Below are 13,329 nucleotides of genomic sequence, written 5' to 3'. Positions count from 1 at the left end.
CACCGCTGCCCCTCTAGCAAGTGCACGGTCCCAATCTATCTGGGGACTGAGTTCTAGAGCGGAGAGCCCTCCACTGCCATTATCCCACTTCCAGTCCCCCAGAGTGCAAATCTAGTGACTGACAGCAGGAACACCCGGCTGTGAGGGTGGAGCAGCCTCATGGGCAGCCAGGGTGTTGTAGATGGAAAGCACCTTAAAATGTCACTCAGGGGATTGTAATGTCAGATGGGGAAAACACAGTTGGAGCAGAGGAATTTTTCACAATCCTGTGTTCACACTAATACTTAGATTGGAAGCTCTCTGTTCTGTTTGTACAGTATCCAGCACAATGGAGTCCTGGTCCAGGACTGGAGCTTTTAAACACTATGGCAGTAAAACTAATAACTTCCTTACAAAGAATTGAAAGCAGTCTCCTGGGAATGGCAGAAGAGCATTGTCTTAGGGCCCTTATGGGAGGGAGAACAGTCTAGTGGTTAAAGCTTGAGGATTTTACTTCTATTCCTGGCTCTGCCTTGGTGAAATGATCTTAGACCAGTCACGTCACCAAGTCTGCAGATGGTAGCTACTTACCTCTCCCTGACAGGTTGAAGTCATTAGTGTTTGTAAAATGCTTGGAGGTCCTCAGAAGCAAAGTCATGTAGAAAAGCAAAGTGTCACACAGCCACTAAGAGTTAGCTGTTTGCCATGTCAGGGATTAGTGCTGGATGAAACTCTCCAGCCAGGAGGCTTGAGGGAAAATGCCGAACATATTGTGTGCGTAACAAGGTAAGTGGATTTCTAACTCCCACAGACAAGAAGACAGGTGCTAATTAGCCACCTGCCATGTCTCATTAACCGGTCCTTCTGTCTCTTTAAAAGAGTGAAGGACAGCTGTATCATTCAGCCAATCCCACAGCTTTTCTGGAGCCTAAACTGCCAAAATGGGAGGGATCAGGACTTCTGGGGTTGACATCACCGTCCAGCTGATTGCAAGGGACCGGAAGAAGAGTTGTTTACAGGTTAGTAAGTTTCATTAATAAACTGGAAATAACACAAGAATACCATGAAGCTAGTCGCTGAAAGGGGAACAAAGTTGGCTAGAGCAAAGGGGGATGGTGGGTTTGTGGCTTTAGAGAGGGTGCACAACATAGCAAAGTTTTAGTTTCCTTTCTGGAGCAATTCACTCTGGACTTGCCTGGGCTAACTACGTGAACGATTCCAGCTTCTCTCTCTTCCTAGCTACGGCCTGACAAAGACATCAGGCTCCTGGCTTAGCTTTCTTGACTTTACTTTTTTTTTTTTTTTTTTTTTTTAGTTTGTTTGGTTTGTTTAATGTCCATTTTTCACTCGTGTTGACTTGGAAGTGAAAATGATATTTTCTTTTCCAAAATATTGTTTTTAAAGAGCTCATGCTAAAATAAAAACAGATCACACTTTTCCCCTTTTAATCTGCATCACCCAAAGTGCTCCTTGAAAAAAGATTTTGGGAAGAACAAAAATAATTGCAGAATTTGTACAAAGGGATTTACAGTTGTTGTCATGTACAAAGGGACAGTAAGAAATCGTAGAAGGAGAAGTTTACATCTGCATGTACCATACCCTGCTGAAGCTTGACCTGATAGAAGGCTGTTCAGAGTTCCATAAAAATTATTGTTGTATTTTTAAAAAAACCTCACAAAACCAAGATTAAGAATATCAGGTATGTATGCCTGTGACTTGCAGGGAGAAGTGTGTTTACAGAGCTTCCCTATGTTCCAGGGACAGGATCAGGACTGGGGAGGAATGATTGTTTATCTTGGGGCAGGGGTGATTGGCTGCCGCCTAAGGTGAGCTGGAAACAAATCTCTCTCCTGACTGGAGTTCTGCCTCTTGATTTCAGCATAAGCCTGGTGCAGTTTACCTTGGGCTGTTTCCCTCCCAGCTAGGGCTTCATTGTTGTTTTCTGTAGGGAAAATTAAATGAGTTCTGTTTTTGGACGTGGGGGTTTCCCCTCTGATTTGTATTAGGCTGGCATATGTAATCACACACACACTGAAGAGTATGTGATACATATACCAGCCTAACAGGGCAAAGCCAGCCCTCCTGTTCCTCATGGCTGGAGCTCAGCTCTTGCTGCTTGTGATATTACAAGGCCCCCTCTTGTGGATGTCAGTAGAGCTCATTCTCTACTCTGCCTCCCCTGCTATTGCTGTATGTGTTGCTCGCCTCCTCGCACATGGAGCCCACCTGCTTTTCCTTCCTTGGCCCGATGCCCTGCTGCAAGCCAGGCTGCTCCCAGAAGCCTTTGGCGCTAAGGGCAGAGCTTGATTCATTAAGCAGGACAATGCACTTGTTTCCGATAACACCTCTGCTACTTGTGGTGTCCTGGAGTGCTTTCTGCAGGGACGGGTTACCTGTGGGAATGCAGTCACTGTGCAGGCAAACGTAGCAGTCGCTGGATCAAATTCCAATCTGGTGTAGGCAGATGTCAGGAGAGTTACTTCTACCCCCACTGGCTCAGAACGTGGCCTGTTAAACAATCCATAATAGCTCCTACCCAACTGCCACAGCTCATGGAGGGTTTAATGAGACTGAGCACAAAACGCTGGTCATCCTTTACTCTCTGTGTAAAGCACATGACACCTTCCCAGTACAGGGAGCCCGAAGTGATCTCAATTTTTTTTAACATCTGATCCAAAGAATGGATTTGTTAGCAATGCACTGTCCCCTTGCCAGTGCCTAATAAGGTCAGTGTTTGGGTCAAAGGTGTGTGTGTGTGTGTGTGGGGGATCTGAAATGCTCCTCAGCACTTCCTGTCCCCCAGCTCTGCCAATGCACCTCTAACCTAAATCGGCCGTCCCCCTACTAGGCACTCACAGCTCCATTCATGCACCTCAGCCCTCCCTGTCATTCCAGTCCTGCCCACCCACTTGCTCCGCCTATCCATCTCAGTCCCAAACCTTCAGCACCTCTGGTTCATCCCTGGGCTCTCCATGCAGCTCTGCCAGTGCCCCTTCGCCCTTGCTCTGCAGCACCCTACACTCCAGCAATGGGTGTTGCCTAGTGTTCCGGTCCTCTCTTTACAGTAAGATTGACAAAGTTGAGGCCAACGAAGTCACTTCCATGTGTGACTTGAACAGGATTAGACCTTATGTCTTCAGAGGAGAAGGGCAGATATTCCACAGGGTCCTTAACGCATATTTAAACCCCCATCCAGCACTTGTGGGGTCACATTACCTGGCGAAGCTTTTCATGCAATAAGGGCAGGTGGTTCCCTCCAGACAAGGGGCTCCTGAGTGCCCCCCTCAGGAAGGGTTGGCTGAGTCAGAAACTCTCTCTGACTTTTGATGCTTAAAATGCAGAGAATCAGCCCAAAAGCCACTCCTGTTCTGCTGATGTGATGGGCTTATTCTGCGGCTACAAAAAAAGCCCTGAAGAAAGGTGTTTGGTTTTTTTGTTTTCTTTTTGTTTTTGTGTAGTTTTTCTTTTCTTTTTCTTTTCTTTTTTTTTTTTTTTAAAGAAGGAAATCCATCTGCTTGAGCGCTTCATTCTCATGTATTTTGACAGCTGAATTTTTAGTCTTAATAGTCTGACTCTCCTTGGGGCCTACATCCTCATTCCCCTCTGGTCCCTGAGCTCTTTAGAAGCTGTGATATTTCCATTGGTGATTAGAAAACGAACAGATCTTCCACTGTGCACGAATTGAGCATGGCTTCTTTTAATGTCGATTTTCTAATGACCCACATTGCTTTATAACACAGCAAAAACCTGAAGGAAAAGACCATAGATTGCATACGCTACAGTTGTGATCAGTGAGCTAGGGGTCTGGAGAAAGGGTCTGTCTGTGAGGGTTCACTGACTCTGGCATTTACTTTGTCTCTTGGTCTACCAGGGCCTAGATCAGGGGTGGGCAAACTTTTTGGTCTGAGGGCCACATTTGAGTGGGGAAATGGCATCCAGGGCCATGAATGTAGGGCTGGGGTTGGGGTGTGGGTGTGGTGTGCAGGAAGGGGCTCAGGGCAAGCATTTGGGGTACAGGGTGTACTGGGGACTCACAGCAGGGTGTTGGAGGGCAGGGGGCTCAGGGCAGGGGGCTGGAGTGCAGAGGGGTTCAGGGTTTTGGCTTCGGCATGGTGCTGCTTACCTTGAGCCACTCCAGGGTGGCAGTGGCATGCAGTGGGGCTAAGGCAGTCTCCCTGCCTGCCCTGGCCCTGTGCCACTCCTGGAAGTGGCTGGCACGATGTCCCTGTGGCCCCTAGGGGATGGGGGAGGGGAGAGGACTCCGTCCGCTGCCCTTGCCTGCGGTTACCTCCCCCGAAGCTCCCATTGGATGTGGTTCCCTGTTCCTGGCCAACAGGAGCTGCGGGGGACGGTGCCTGCAGGCAAGGGCAGCACGCGGAGCCCTCTGTGCCCTCTCTCCCTCAAGGGCCACGGGGACGTGGTGCCGGCTGCTTCCGGGAGTGGTGCGGGGCCAGGGCAGGCAGGAAGCCTGCCTTGGCCCCGCAGCACCACGGGGCTGGTAATCCTGTGGGCCAGATCCCAAGCCCTGATGGGCCAGATCCGGCCTGCGTGGGCCATAGTTCGCCCACCCCTGGCCTAGATCTACTGATCTCCAAGGCTGGCCGCAAGATACCTCTATTTTTTCAGGATTTGGGGGGCTGGGATGGAAGAGAGGACAGAGCTAGTTTAAGGATGTGCTCTGCAGACCGTTCTGGGATAGCAGTGTGGGGTATGTGCTGTTAAAACTTGTAACAGGTTTTTAGAAGTGCCTGTCACTGCTTTAGCATCTGCATTCAGGCCCTGATTCAATACAGCGGATAAAAACCGGTTTAGTGGACTGGGACTCCTAAGATGTGGCTTCTATTCCTGTCTCTGCCACTAGTTTGCTGGATTATCCTGGGCATGTCACTTCCCCTCACTATGCCTCAGTTTCTCTTCACCCCCCCCCCCCACACCCCATCTTGCGTAACATTGTAAGGTCTTTGGTACAGTGACTCTCTCTTGGCCTTTGTTAGGCCAACAAGGATCGTTTATCTGTTCTGACCTCCGGCATAACAATCTGTGAATGGACTTAATCATATGCATAAAGTTCAGCAACTGCTTTTCTGGAGTGCCCTGATGCCACTATGTAAATCCATGGAATGCCCACACTGTGTGCAGGTCCGGTCATCCCATATCAAAAAAGATATTAGAATTGGAAAAGGTACAGAGAAGGGCAACAAAAATGATTAGGCACATTAGGAACAGCTTCCACAGGGAGAGATTAAAAGGATTGGGACTTCTCAGCTTGGAAAAGAGACGACTAAGGTGGGAGGGGGGAATATGGCAGAGTCTATAAAATCATCAACGAGGTGAAGAAAGTAAATAAGGAAGTGTTTACCCCTTCACGTAACACAAGAACCAGGGGTCACCCAATGACACTAATAGGTAGCAGGTTTAAAACAAACGTAAGGAAGTATTTCTTCACCCAACACACAGTCAACCTGTGGAACTTGTTGCCAGGGGTTGCTGTGAAGGCCAAAAGTATAATTGGGTCAGTTCATGGAGGATAGGGCCATCAATGGCTGTTAGCCAAGATGGTCAGGAACATCATCCGAGGCTCTGGGTCTCCTTAGCCTCTGACTACCAGAAGCTGGGATTGGATGACTGGGGATGGATCACTCAATGGCCTGTTCTGTTCATTCCCTCTGGGGCACCTGGCATTGGCCACTGTCGGAAGACAGGATACTGGGCTAGCTGGACCTTTGGTCTGACCCATATGGCCATTCTTATGTTCTCTTGTTCTTCTAATGGGGCTCCAAGGAACAACTCAGTTGAGGATGCCATTGAACTGATACTTGTCAGGAGAAGCCCCCACTTTGACACTGTGGAACAGACCTGGGGGAACGCAGCTCTCTTGAGCATACACGTGAAAGCAGGAGAGTCTAGCAGTTGATGTCAGATAAGTTTCTGTTTTTTTTTATTTAAGTAAAGATTTGACTTGATTTAATGAAGAGAGAACCGACTGACTGAGGCAGGTGGCAAAGGGAGACTGCTGATCATGATGGAAACGGGTTGCTTCGCAGTCACCTGGTCCTTCCACCCCACCCACTCCTTTCTTTCACCTGCTGTGCTTTCTCATAACCCGGGTTGTGAGCTCTGGGGCAGGGATTGCTTGTTATGCTATTTGTACAGCACCTACTGCAAAGGCGCCCTGATTCTTGATTTTTGGGGCGGGAGGGGGCCTCCAGGTGCAACCGTAGTGCAAATAATAAAAACTTGCCCTCTGATGGCTTTGAAAGTCTCCTGTGATGCGAATACTCACCAACAACCGCATACCACACAACAGAACCACTAACCCAGGAACCTATCCTTGCAACAAAGCCCGTTGCCAACTGTGCCCACATATCTATTCAGGGAACACCATCACAGGGCCTAACAACATCAGCCACACTATCAGAGGCTCGTTCACCTGCACATCCACCAATGTGATATGTGCCAGCAATGCCCCTCTGCCATGTACATTGGTCAAACTGGACAGTCTCTACGTAAAAGAATAAATGGACACAAATCAGATGTTAAGAATTATAACATTCATAAACCAGTCGGAGAACACTTCAATCTCTCTGGTCACGCAATCACAGACATGAGGGTCGCTATCTTAAAGCAAAAAAACTTCAAATCCAGACTCCAGCGAGAAACTGCTGAATTGGAATTCATTTGCAAATTGGATACTATTAATTTGGGCTTGAATAGAGACTGGGAGTGGCTAAGTCATTATGCAAGGTAGCCTGTCTCCCCTTGTTTTTTTCCTACAACCCCCCCCCCCCCCCCCAAGACGTTCTGGTTAAACTTGGATTATTGCTGTGCACATTGTAAGATGAGCTATTGCCAGCAGGAGAGTGAGTTTGTGTGTGTGGTTTTTGGAGGGGGGTGGTTGGGGTGGGGGTGAGAGAACCTGGATTAGTGCTGGAAATGACCCACCTTGATTATCATGCGCATTATAAAGAGAGGTTTCAAAGAGGGATGGGCTATTACCAGCAGGAGAGTGAGTGTGTGTGTGTGTGTGTGTGGGGGGGGAAGGGTGAGAAAACCTGGATTTGTGCTGGAAATGGCCCTACTTGATGGTCACTTTAGATAAGCTGTTACCAGCAGGAGAGTGGGGTGGGAGGAAGTTTTGTTTCATGGTCTCTGTGTGTATATAATGTCTTCTGCAGTTTCCACGATATGCTATGCATCCGATGAAGTGAGCTGTAGCTCACGAAAGCTCATGCTCAAATAAACTGGTTAGTCTCTAAGGTGCCACAAGTACTCCTTTTCTTTTTTCTCCTGTGATAGATTCTTTGGGCCAGATCTCTGGGCCTGGTCGAGCTGTGGTCAGTGCAGAACCTTGAGTGAGAGTCAGGGTGGGGAGTGGCTCTAAGGTCTCTATTAGCTCTGTTGAGCCTCAGCCCTGGGGGCTGAATCAGCCACCAGTATGACTTAGAGCAGCATGAGGGCGGCTCTGCATGAAGCCATTTAGTCTCCTCTGCCAGCTGAGAATGGCTGCAGCGCATTGTACTCTGGCTCCATGCTATCCCAGCCCACCCAGGGTGTCCCCTATGTTTGCAAAGGAATGGGGCACATAGAACTGGCTACGGGGTTTTACAGCACCCTGGGATTCCCCTGACATCAGGGCAATCTGCAATGACCCTGTGCTCTTTGGACCATCCGAGTGGCACAAAGGCACTGGGTGTATGGGCCAGGATATGGTCCTTTTCCCCTATTCAGCAGCAAGCTGTCGAGAGCAACTGCCTGGCTGATATATTTTTCCAGTTAGATTTAATGACCCTCTAGACACATTTTTAAAGTGACCAGCCCCTGAAGCCGGATGATAACTATTTGAAACTCCCATGCCTGGCTCAGCACAGCCCCTTTACTCAGCCGTAGGGGACCATGCATCCCTCCTATCTGAGGCCAGCCTTGGGCCGAGCAAACCCCCAGGAACATCTGCAGAGCCAAGCCTCTGGACTCTCTGATTGTGCTACCTGCATGTTGGTTTTGGGGGCTGTCTGCCCAGCCTGTGAGGGCAAAGGGATCGGAGGGGACTGTCACAAGGAGAAGTTGGCATCTCTCCAGGGTGGTGCAGTGCCATCCATTGCCCTGGCACCTCTGTGGGTGTCAGGACAGGGTGGGGAGGAGCTTGTGCATCTCAGACCCCACACAGAGCCGAAGGCTTTGGTGCCGTGGTGGATTCAGAAGGCAAGCGAATGAGTGACTGGGCAGAAAATCAGGGCAATGCTACTAAAAATAGACCGGGGGCATACTGCCATCAACAAGGCTGGGCCCCAGTGCGTTCACTTGTGTTCCTGAAGCTTCCTCCTCTGACCTCATCTCCCTTTTGGTGCTTCCGCTCCGCTTGCCATCCTTCAGGTGGTCCTTCTCCTCTCTGAGGTTCTGAGCCGCACGGCGCCCCTGCTGGGCTCCCTGGGGAACCGCAGCCGTTGTTACGGAAATCCTGATCTAGCAGGGGACCGGCTAGTGGGGACAGGGTGTGTGGTGGGAGGTGTGGAGTGGGAGGTAGCCAGGATGACTGAGAAGAGGGATTGGTCTGAGATGTGTCTCTGATTGGATTCTCAGTCTCCTCCCTCCCCCCCCCCCCCCGATGGAAATAGCCTCACTGCGGGCCTGCTTCTCAGTCCTTCCCTCTCCCTGCTGCTGCCGAACCTATAAAGAGAACAAAAACTGGGGGAGGCTTTTGAGCCAAGCCGTGCTGCATGTTTTCTTCCCAGTTAAAATCCTCTTTGGCCATTAATGCCTTTTCTGACACCTGGCTCTGATGCAGTGCTTTACATCCAAAGAGCTTAACAAAGAGGGAGGAGGGGGCAGTGTCATTATCCCCATATTACAGAGGAGAAACTGAGGCACAGAGCGGGGAAGTGACTTGCTGAAGGCCACTCAGGCAGAGCTGGGAAATAGACCCCATTCTCCTGAGTCCCAACCCAGTGCTCTATCAGCTTAGCTATGCTGCCTCCCCTGTGGCTGTGTGAGCTGGGGAGCCCAGATAATCTTTGTGCTTCCCCTCCACTCCCGCCCTGGAGAGAGCTGACTGCACCACAAACATGAATGAATTTGGTGTGATCTCCCTGGTACAGATGGGGGAATGGAGGTGTGGGGAGACTGACATATCCAAGGTCGCTCAGCAAGTCAGCAGCAGAGCTGGGAGCGGTACTCGGGTGCTTTTCTCCCCAGCATTTATTCTCACCCTCTTGCAGCCCCATGGAGAGCACCTCTCTCTGCTTGACTTCCTGCTGCACCCAGCCAGTGTGGCTTGTTCTGCGAGGTTTCTAGCTTCAAAAGAGCAGCTGCTGGGGGGTGGGGTGGGGGGGCTGTGGCTAGAGCCCCAGTACCCATGTGATGATGATGATTTTCTCTAGGGAAAAAGAATTGAGCTGTTTAAAATAAATCCACAGCAAAACTCTCTTGGCTGGAGAAATATGTTTCTTGAATCCTTCCTGGGTTGGTCTTCAAACACTTCTTTACCAGAACTGCTACTCTCCTGCTTTTCATCCTTTTTGGGGCAGGGCCCATAGAGGGGAAAAAAAAAAAATCTAATGTTTGTTTATTAAGCATATTGGTCACAGAAGTTCCTAGGGACAACCCACATTCATCACCCCATCGTGCAAGGCACTGTACAGACACGCTAGTAAAGCTCCCATGTACATTTACAATGTTCCAGCCACCCAAGCCAGACCCTGCATGCACCTCCTGGATCCCTGGGGTTTTCCCCACTTACCCCAGCACTTGCCCCTTCCCCATGTCTAGTCCAGATCCTCTTGTCACATTGCGCACTGCTCTTCAACCAGCGGCTGGCTGCAGAGTGGTGCGAAGTCCCTGTCACATTGTGCTCTGTGGCAGAGGCCTTAAGGCCAGCCTGCCATGGAGACTTAGTGAAAGGACAACTATCTTAACAGGATAACTATGTGGTGTAACGCCAGTTTGGACGTTGCTTGAGTTCTGTTGACTAGTAGCTTCTCCCCTGTGCTTTCTCGGCACACTGGGTGCCTACCGAGTGGGAGACTGACACTGGTGGCCCTACTGCTTTTTAAAGCCCTGGTTGTATTCCCTGGCTACTTTTGGGATCATCTCCTTGACATTTGTCCTAACAAGCATCTCCGCTGAGACACAACCCACCTGTTAGGAAGTTCACCGTTGCACACCTTCAATCTTCATAGAGGATTGTGCTTTTGTCTGGGTGCCTTGGAACACATGGAATTTACTCTCCCACCCACCGAAGCCTTCCCTCTAGCTCAGGCGTTCTCAAACTTCATTGCACCATGACCCCCTTCTGACAACAAAAATTACTACACGGCCCCAGGAGCGGGGACCAAAGCCTAAGCCCTGCCGCCCTGGGCAGGGGGGCCAAAGCTGAAGCTTAAGGGCTTCAGCCCCAGGCAGGGGGCCTGTAACCTGGGCTCGGGCTTTGGCCCTGGGCCCTAGAGAGTCTAACACCAGCCCTGGCAACACCATTAAAACAGGGTCGTGATACACTTTGGGGTCCTCACCCACAGTTTGAAAAATGCTGCCTAGCTCCTCTCGCTCGTAGCTTTTTAAACAGTAAAACTGCTACACCTATGGGGTATGTCTACACTACGAAATTAGGTTGAATTTATAGAAGTCGGTTTTGTAGAAAGCGTTTTTATACAGTCAATTGTGTGTGTGTGTCCCCACACAAATGCTCTAAGCGCACGTAATTGGCGGAGTGTGTCCACAGTACTGAGGCAACCATCAACTTCCGGAGCGTTGCACTGTGGGTGGCTATCCCACAGTTCCTACTGTCTCCGCTGCCCATTTGAATTCTGGGTAGAATTCCCAGTGCCTGATGGGGCTAAAACATTGTCGCGGGTGGTTCTGGGTACATATCGTCAGGCCCCCCCTTCCCACCCTCCCTCCGTGAAAGCAGGGGCAGATAATCGTTTTGCGCCTTTTTTCTTGAGTTACCTGTGCAGATGCCATACCACGGCAAGCATGGAGCCCGCTCAGCTAACCGTCACTGTATGTCTCCTGGGTGCTGGCAGACACGGTACTGCATTGCTACATAGCAACAGTTCATTGCCTTTTGGCAGCAGACAGTGCAGTATGACTGGTAGCCGTTGTCAACGTAGTCCAGGGTGCTCTTTTAACCGACCTCGATGAGATCAGGGGCGCATGGGCAAACATGGGAGTGATTCAGCCAAGTCATTTCCCTTTTAAGTTTCGTTTCATGGCGATTCAGTCCTACTGGCAATGCACTGTCTTTTAATCTGCAGCCAGCAGAAGACGATGGCCAGCAGTCATACTGCACCATCGTCATCTCCTGGGTGCTCGGCAGAAGATGGCTAGCAGTCGTACTGCACAGTCTGCTGCCAGCAAGATCTATAAAGATAGATGAAGTGGCTCAAAACAAGAAATAGACCAGATTTGTTTTGTATTCTTTTTCTCCTCCCTCCCTCCATGAAATCAACGGCCTGCTAAACCCAGTTTTGAGTTCTATCCTTGAGGGGGCCATTCTGTTTCTCGCAAAGCCACCCCCTTTGTTGATTTTAATTCCTTGTAAGCCAACCCTGTAAGCCATGTTGTCAGTCGTCCCTCCCTCCGTCAGGGCAACGGCAGACAATCGTTCCGCGCCTTTTTTCTGTGCAGACGCCATACCACGGCAAGCATGGAGCCCGCTGAGATCACTTTGGCAATTAGGAGCACATTAAACACCACGCGCATTATCCAGCAGTATATGCAGCACCAGAACCTGGCAAAGCAAAACCGGGCAACGTCAGCACGGTGATGAGAGTGATGAGGACATGGACACAGACTTCTCTCAAAGCACGGACCCTGGCAATGTGGGCATCATCGTGCTAATGGGGCAGGTTCATGCGGTGGAACGCCAATTCTGGGCTCGGGGGAACCAAGCACAGACTGGTGGGACCGCATATTATTGCAGGTCTGGGACAATTCCCAGTGGCTGCGAAACTTTCGCATGTGTAATGGCACTTTCATGGAACTTTGACTTGCTTTCCCCTGCCCTGAGGTGCAAGAATACCAAGTTGAGAGCAGCCCTCACAGTTGAGAAGCGAGTGGCAATAGCCCTGTGGAAGCTTGCAACGCCAGACAGCTACCGGTCAGTCGGGAATCAATTTGGAGTGGGCAAATCTACTGTGGGGGCTGCTGTGATGCAAGTAGCCAACGCAATCAAAGATCTGCTGATATCAAGGGTAGTGACCCTGGGAAATGTGCAGGTCATAGTGGATGGCTTTGCTGCAATGGGATTCCCTAACTGTGGTGGGGCCATAGATGGAACCCATATCCCTAGCTTGGCACCAGAGCACCAAGCCAGCGAGTACACAAACCCCAAGGGGTACTTTTCAATAGTGCTGCAAGCACTGGTGGATCACAAGGGACGTTTCACCAACATCAACATGGGATGGCCAGGAAAGGTACATGACGCTCGCATCTTCAGGAATTCTGGTCTGCTTCAAAAGCTGCAGGAAGGGACTTTATTCCCAGACCAGAAAATAACTGTTGGGGATGTTGAAATGCCTATAGTTATCCTTGGGGACCCAGCCTACCCCTTAATGCCATGGCTCATGAAGCCATACACAGGCAGCCTGGACAGTAGTCAGGAGCTGTTCAACTACAGGCTGAGCAAGTGCAGAATGGTGGTAGAATGTGCATTTGGACATTTAAAAGCACGCTGGCGGAGTTTACTGATGCGGTTAGACCTCAGCGAAACCAATATTCCCACTATTATTACTGCTTGCTGTGCGCTCCACAATATCTGTGAGAGTAAGGGGGAGACGTTTATGGCGGGGTGGGAGGTTGAGGCAAATCGCCTGGCTGCTGGTTACACACAGCCAGACACCAGGGCAGTTAGAAGAGCACAGGAGGGCGCGGTGCGCATCAGAGAAGCTTTGAAGACCAGTTTCATGACTGGCCAGGCTACAGTGTGAAAGTTCTGTTTTGTTTCTCCTTGATGAAACCCCCCTCCCCTTGGTTCACTCTACTTCCCTGTAAGCTAACCACCCTCCCCTCCTCCCTTCGATCACCGCTTGCAGAGGCAATAAAGTCATTGTTGCTTCACATTCATGCATTCTTTATTAATGCATCACACATATAGGGGGATAACTGCCAAGGTAGCCCAGGAGGGGTGGTGGAAGAGAGAAGCACCCGGAGGGGTGGTGGAGGAGGGAAGGACAAGGCCACACAGCACTTTAAAACTTATTGAATGCCAGCCTTCTGTTGCTTGGGCAATCCTCTGGGGCGGAGTGGCTGGGTGGCCAGGAGTGCTCCCCCCCCCCCCGTTCTTGGGCGTCTGGGTGAGGAGGCTATGGAACTTGGAGGAGGGCGGTTGGTTACACACGTGCTGTAGCAGCAGTCTGT

General features: G+C 50.3%; 1 protein-coding gene across 1 annotated transcript in view; it reads left to right on the top strand.

The window, feature by feature from the left end:
* The first annotated feature begins 900 nt into the window (after positions 1–900).
* The window catches only part of LOC141994199 (mitochondrial fission factor-like), a 29,144-nt gene continuing 16,715 nt past the window's right edge, over positions 901–13,329 (top strand). The window contains exon 1 of the mRNA XM_074964382.1: positions 901–998. The gene's annotated coding sequence lies outside the window, so the exon portion shown is untranslated. The remainder of the gene's footprint in view (positions 999–13,329) is intronic.

Source organism: Natator depressus, chromosome 9 (assembly GCF_965152275.1).
Source record: "Natator depressus isolate rNatDep1 chromosome 9, rNatDep2.hap1, whole genome shotgun sequence".
Taxonomy (NCBI): Eukaryota; Metazoa; Chordata; order Testudines; family Cheloniidae; genus Natator; species Natator depressus.
This window is presented reverse-complemented; position numbering and strand designations above follow the sequence as displayed.